This window comes from Macaca thibetana, chromosome 19 (assembly GCF_024542745.1).
Source record: "Macaca thibetana thibetana isolate TM-01 chromosome 19, ASM2454274v1, whole genome shotgun sequence".
Taxonomy (NCBI): domain Eukaryota; kingdom Metazoa; phylum Chordata; class Mammalia; order Primates; family Cercopithecidae; genus Macaca; species Macaca thibetana.
The window spans coordinates 39363456-39369455 of NC_065596.1; positions in this window are offsets into that span (position 1 = coordinate 39363456).

Here is a 6000-nt window from a genome sequence, read left to right on the forward strand (position 1 = left end):
ATGGTCTGTCACTGCACAGAGGGCATGTGAGCCTGTTGGTCCTATAACACTGCATCATCAGGATGCTGTGAGGCTCCATACCCCAGGCTCACTCCGCTCTGGCCAGCTCCCCCTGCTCTTCTCCCCATTGCTGTCCTCCCACCCTCCTCCACTTTCTTCCCTGAGAGCTGGATCCCAGGGTCTGCAGGGCTCATCCAGGGTGATTCTGTGGCCAAGGGGCATGGTTCCAACTCAGCCCCTTCTGCCCCTTGGACTGAGAACCAGGGTCTGCAGTCCGCAGCGGAGTAGGCCTTCTGTATGGGCTCTGGAGCCATACTTAGGACCTTATGAGGATCAGGTGATGGTAGAGGAAGAGGCTACACCTAATCGGCACTTGATTGGCAACAGGAAGGCTTAGAAAGGGGTCACAGGCTGGAGAGCTTCACGGACTGTATCCCACCATGAAGGAAATGGAAACTTGACTTTTCCATTCTCAGATTACAAGGGCAGAAACTTTCATGATGGTGTTGATAAAGAGTATTCTGACTGAATAAGTTGGAGCCAATTCGGGGTTGGGTCTCAGGGAAATGAAGAGGGTGTGAGAGCCCAAATCTTTCCGTTCATGTAGCCCCCAGAGTCTTTAAACTCTCCTACTTCTTCAAGGCCCAAGCCCCTTCCTTCGACTCATCTTGGATCACATCCGAATGAGGTACCAAACATTTGTTAAGAATTTGTATTCACGGTTGGGCGCGGTGGTTCATGCCTGTAATCCCAGCACTTTGGGAGGCTGAGGCTGGTGGATCACCTGAGGTCAGGAGTTCGAGACCAGCCTGGCCAACATGGTGAAACCCCATCTCTACTAAAAATCCAAAAAATTAGCTGGGCGTGGTGGCAGGCACCTGTAATCCCAGCAACTTGAAAGGCTGAGGCAGGAGAATCACTTGAACCCAGGAGACAGAGGTTGCAGTGAGCCAAGATCACGCCATTGCACTCCAACCTGGGCAACAAGAGCAAGACTCTGTCTCAAAAAAAAAAAAAGAATTCATATTCACAAAACTTTGTGCCAGGCTAGATGCCGTGGCTCACACCTGTAATCCCAGCACTTTGGGAGGCCAAGGCAGGAGGATCACTTGAGCCCAGGAGGTGGAGGCTACAGTGAGTTATGATCAAACCACTGCACTCCACTCTGGGTGACAGAGCAAGATCTTATCTCAAAAAAAACCAAAAAATCGGCCAGGCGCAGTGGCTCAAGCCTGTAATCCCAGCACTTTGGGAGGCCAAGACGGGCGGATCACGAGGTCAGGAGATCAAGACCATCCTGGCTAACACGGTGAAACCCCATCTCTACTAAAAAAATACAAAAAAACTAGCCAGGCAAGGTGGCAGGTGCCTGTAGTCCCAGCTACTTGGGAGGCTGAGGCAGGAGAATGGTGTAAACCCGGGAGGCAGAGCTTGCAGTGAGCCGAGATCCGGCCACTGCACTCCAGCCTGGGCAACAGAGCGAGACTCCGTCTCAAAAAAAAAAAAAAAAAATCACTCAATTCTGTGCCACAAGGAAACTTTTGGGGACTATGGATGTACACATTTGCTGAAAGCCATTGAAGTATATGCTCAAAGTGAGTACATTTTGTGTGTAAATTACACCTCAATAAGTTGATTAAAAAAAAAAACTGCATCAGAAGATTGGCAAGAATATTGGCAATTGTTAAAGCTTGATGATGGACACGTGGCAGCTCATTATGCTTTTCTCTCTACTTTTGAGAATGTTTAAATTTTTCATAATAAAATTAAAAAATAAATTTACTCTGTGCTAATACGTTTAGTTCTGGGAAGCAAAGTGTCATTGGGTATGTAAGATTCACACTTTAATTCTTCCATGTCACAAGCAATTCATTGAGCACCAGCCTTGTGCCAAACATTGGACTGGTGCACTGGAAATCTTATGACAAGGTCACAGCCTGCCCCTGTCCTGATAGTGTGCACAGTGGAGGGAAAGACATGGATGCTTAACAAATAATTGCCCAGGTAAATGGTGACTTTCATGATCCATATAAAGAAGCCACATCCTGGCTAACACGGTGAAACCCCGTCTCTACTAAGAAATACAAAAAAATAGCCGGGCGAGGTGGCGGGCGCCTGTAGTCCCAGCTACTCGGGAGGCTGAGGCCGGAGAATGGCGTGAACCCGGGAGGCGGAGCTTGCAGTGAGCTGAGATCCGGCCACTGCACTCCAGCCTGGGCTACAGAGCGAGACTCCGTCTCAAAAAAAAAAAAAAAAAAAAAAAAAAAAGAAGCCAGATGCCATGAGATATGACGGAAGAACCCATCTTGCTCTAGGCAATCAGAAAGGCTTTCTAGAGGAGGTGATGGTTAACCCGGGTGCTGAAGGATGAATAGGAGAGTGAGAGAAAAATACGGAAGCATTCATTGTTGCTATTGTTGTTTTTTTGAGACAGGGTGTCACTCTGCAGTGGCACTCACTGTATAGCGGCACTCATAGCTCACTGTAAACTCGACCTATTGAGCTGAAGGGACCATCCCGCCTCAGCTTCCCCAGTAGTTGGGACCACAGGTGCACACCACTATGCCTGGCTAATTTTTTTTTCTTTTATTTTTTGCTAGAGACAGGGTCTTGCTATGTTGCCCAGGCTGGTCTTGAATTCCTGGCCTCAAGTGAGCCTCCCGTCTCAGCCTCCCAAAGTGCTGGGATTACAGGCGTGAGCCACAATGCCAAGCCATACGCAGGAATGTCTTAATCCAGCAAGCTTTTATGGTATCAATGCTATGTGATTAATTCCAAGTACTTTTCCTTGGGGAACTCTTATTCTACCAGGAGATTCCAAATGTGGTAAACACTTTATTACGATTCAAAGCGTTAATTACTCTAATGGAAAAAACCTATCTCACTGAGAACCAAGGAGAAAAAGAGTTCTTGGAGAGAATTATTGCTGAAGTATTTACAATGGAAGTTGCTGCTAAACTGGGTGTTAAAACACAGTTGATGTGGCCGGGCGCGGTGGCTCAAGCCTGTAATCCCAGCACTTTGGGAGGCCGAGACGGGCGGATCACGAGGTCAGGAGATCGAGACCATCCTGGTTAATACGGTGAAACCCCGTCTCTACTGAAAAGTACAAAAAACTAGCCGGGCGAGGTGGCGGGCGCCTGTAGTCCCAGCTACTTGGGAGGCTGAGGCAGGAGAATGGCGTGAACCCGGGAGGCGGAGCTTGCAGTGAGCTGAGATCTGGCCACTGCACTCCAGCCTGGGCGACAGAGCGAGACTCCGTCTCAAAAAATAAAAACAAAAAAACAAAACACAGTTGATGTTCGCTAAGTGCACCAGAGGGACTGCATGAAGCACAAGTGCTCCAGCTATTCAAAACCTCAAATGAGGACTTTGTTCCAGGAAGAAGGACAAGGGCCTGAAACTGGACTTTGGAAAGCGGGTAGATTTGTACAGAAAGGAAGAGTATTGTAGGCAGGTGGATCGCACAGGTTTTAAGGGGGACCTTCTGGTGGTGTGTGAGAGACAGAGTGAATGGAGCTGAGGGAGCAAGCAGGGGGATATTTGGCTGGGTGTTTAGCTAGGGTAGGGTCGACATGGAACCCTTGGATGCCAAGATGAGGAGGTTGGAAAGGACCCTGACAATGGGACCTCCCTCCCAGTTGCATTCCCCTCTCACTGCCTCAACTTTAGGTGTGTGGAAAAGCAGACCCTGGTGGTCTTTCAGTACCAAGAGTCATCTTTGGTCAAAATTGCTGAGGATCAGGCCTGGCTGGGAGCAGCTAGTCTGGCTGGAGGCAGAGGTGGCCAGGAGCCGAGCACCAGGGGAGAGAGAGCTCTCAGCATGGTGAGGAGAGCACTGTCCAGTTTACATATTTCTTTCTGGAGGAATCAAGTTCTCCCAACTTGATTCAGGACCGATGACCCCCAAACTGGGGCTTGGCATGTGAGGGTTCTTGGCTTTGCTCAAGAAAGAGTTCAAGGGTGAGTCAGTGTGAGCCAGTGGTAGAGTAGAAGAAAAGACGTTCATTGAAGAAGCCGTGTTACAGCTCCATGACTGCTCCTGCAGAGCAGGACTACGCGGTCCCATAGGCAGAGAGCAGCAGCTCGAAGGAGTTCTGCAGTCAGATTTATGCCCACATTTAATTGCATGTAGACTAAGGGGCGGTTTATGCAGACATTTCTAGGGAAGAGGTAGCAGCTTTGGGGTCATTATATCATTGCCATGGAAAGGGGTGGCGACTCTCGGGTGTGGCCATGGCAATGGTAAACTGACATGGCGCACTGGTGGGCGTGTCTTATGGAAAACTGCTTCCCTCCTGTCCCTGTTTTAGCTAGTTCTCAATTTGGTCAGGTGTCTGAGCCTCACCTCTGGAGCTGAGCCCACCTCCTACCTCATGTGCGTACTGCAGCCAGTGTCATTGAGTCCCTGCGTATACCAGACAGATTCTGATAGCTGCCTTCACCCAGTGAAGTTCATGACCATTTGGACACGGTGCATAGATAGTGATAGAATAGAAAGGCAATACCGTCATCCACTATGCATTGTCTTCGTTCTAATCACAAAATAAGTGTTTGAAAAATTAAGCACTATATTTTCAGGTTCCTTTCAAATTCTAGACCCAGCATACATACATACATACATACATACATACATATTATGCATAATACATATGTGCTGTATTTACTTTTTTTTTTTTTGAGAGAAGTCTCACTCTGTTGCCCAGGTTGGAGTGCAGTGGCACCATCTCGGCTCATTGCAAGCTCCGGCTCCCAGGTTCAGGTGATTCTCCTGCCTCAGCCTCCCGAGTAGCTAGGATTTCAGGCATGCGCCACCAAGCCCAGCTAATTTTTGTATTTTTAGTAGAGATGGGATTTCCCCATGTTGGCCAGGCTGGTCTTGAACTCCTGACCAGCCTCCCAAAGTGCTAGGATTACAGGCATGAGCCTCTGCACCCATCCCGTATTTACTTTACAACTGTACTTACCTTAGGTAGTGAGTATATATAAAGTTGTGTTAAAATATACATATTTAACATTTAAATATCAGGCAGCATTAAAAGACATGGCTGGGTCCAGTGGCTCCCATCTGTAATTCCAGCACTTTGGGAGACTGGCAGGCAGATGGAATGAACCCAGGGTTTTGAGACCAGCCTGGGCAAGATGGTGAGACTCCATGCCTACAAACAATACAAAAATTAGCCGGGCATGGCGGCATGTGCTTATAGTCCCAGCTACTCAGGAGGCTGAGGTGGGAGGATGGCTTGGGCATGGAAGACTGAGGCTACAGTGAGCTGAGATGGCATCACTACGCTCCAGCCTGGGTGACAGAGCAAGACCTGGTCACAATAAATAAATAAATAAACAAACGAACAATAAAAGACACATAAATAAATAACCGTCCTCTGCCTTGCATCCACATCCCATAATCAATCACTTTCATCTTTTGGCTCTTCTACTATTGCTTCATGTTGCTGAATAATTTGCATATTCTAATATCTCTTTTGCTTTTTTTTTTTTTTTTTTTTTTTGAGACAGAGTCTTGCTCTGTCACCCAGGCTGGAGTGCAGTGGCCAGATCTCGGCTCACTGCAAGCTCCGCCTCCCAGGTTCACACCATTCTCCTGCCTCAGCCTCCCGAGTAGCTGGGACTACAGGTGCCCGCCACCTCGCCCAGCTAGTTTTTTGTATTTTTTAGTAGAGACGGGGTTTCACCGTGTTAGCCAGGATGGTCTCAATCTCCTGACCTCGTGATCCACCCGTCTCGGCCTCCCAAAGTGCTGGGATTACAGGCTAGAGCCACGGCGCCCAGCCTCTCTTTTGCATTTTAATCAATATTATTGAAGGATAATTTATATACAATAAAATGCACCCTTTTTTTGCTACTTATCATTTTGACACACCTTCATTCCACATGTGTTTATTAGGTGTTTACAATGCTCTAAAAGTGCATTACAAATAAGTCATCAAACCACTAGCTTAGCATGTTCACCCAGGCATGTCAGCAGTGGGGAAAATAAAA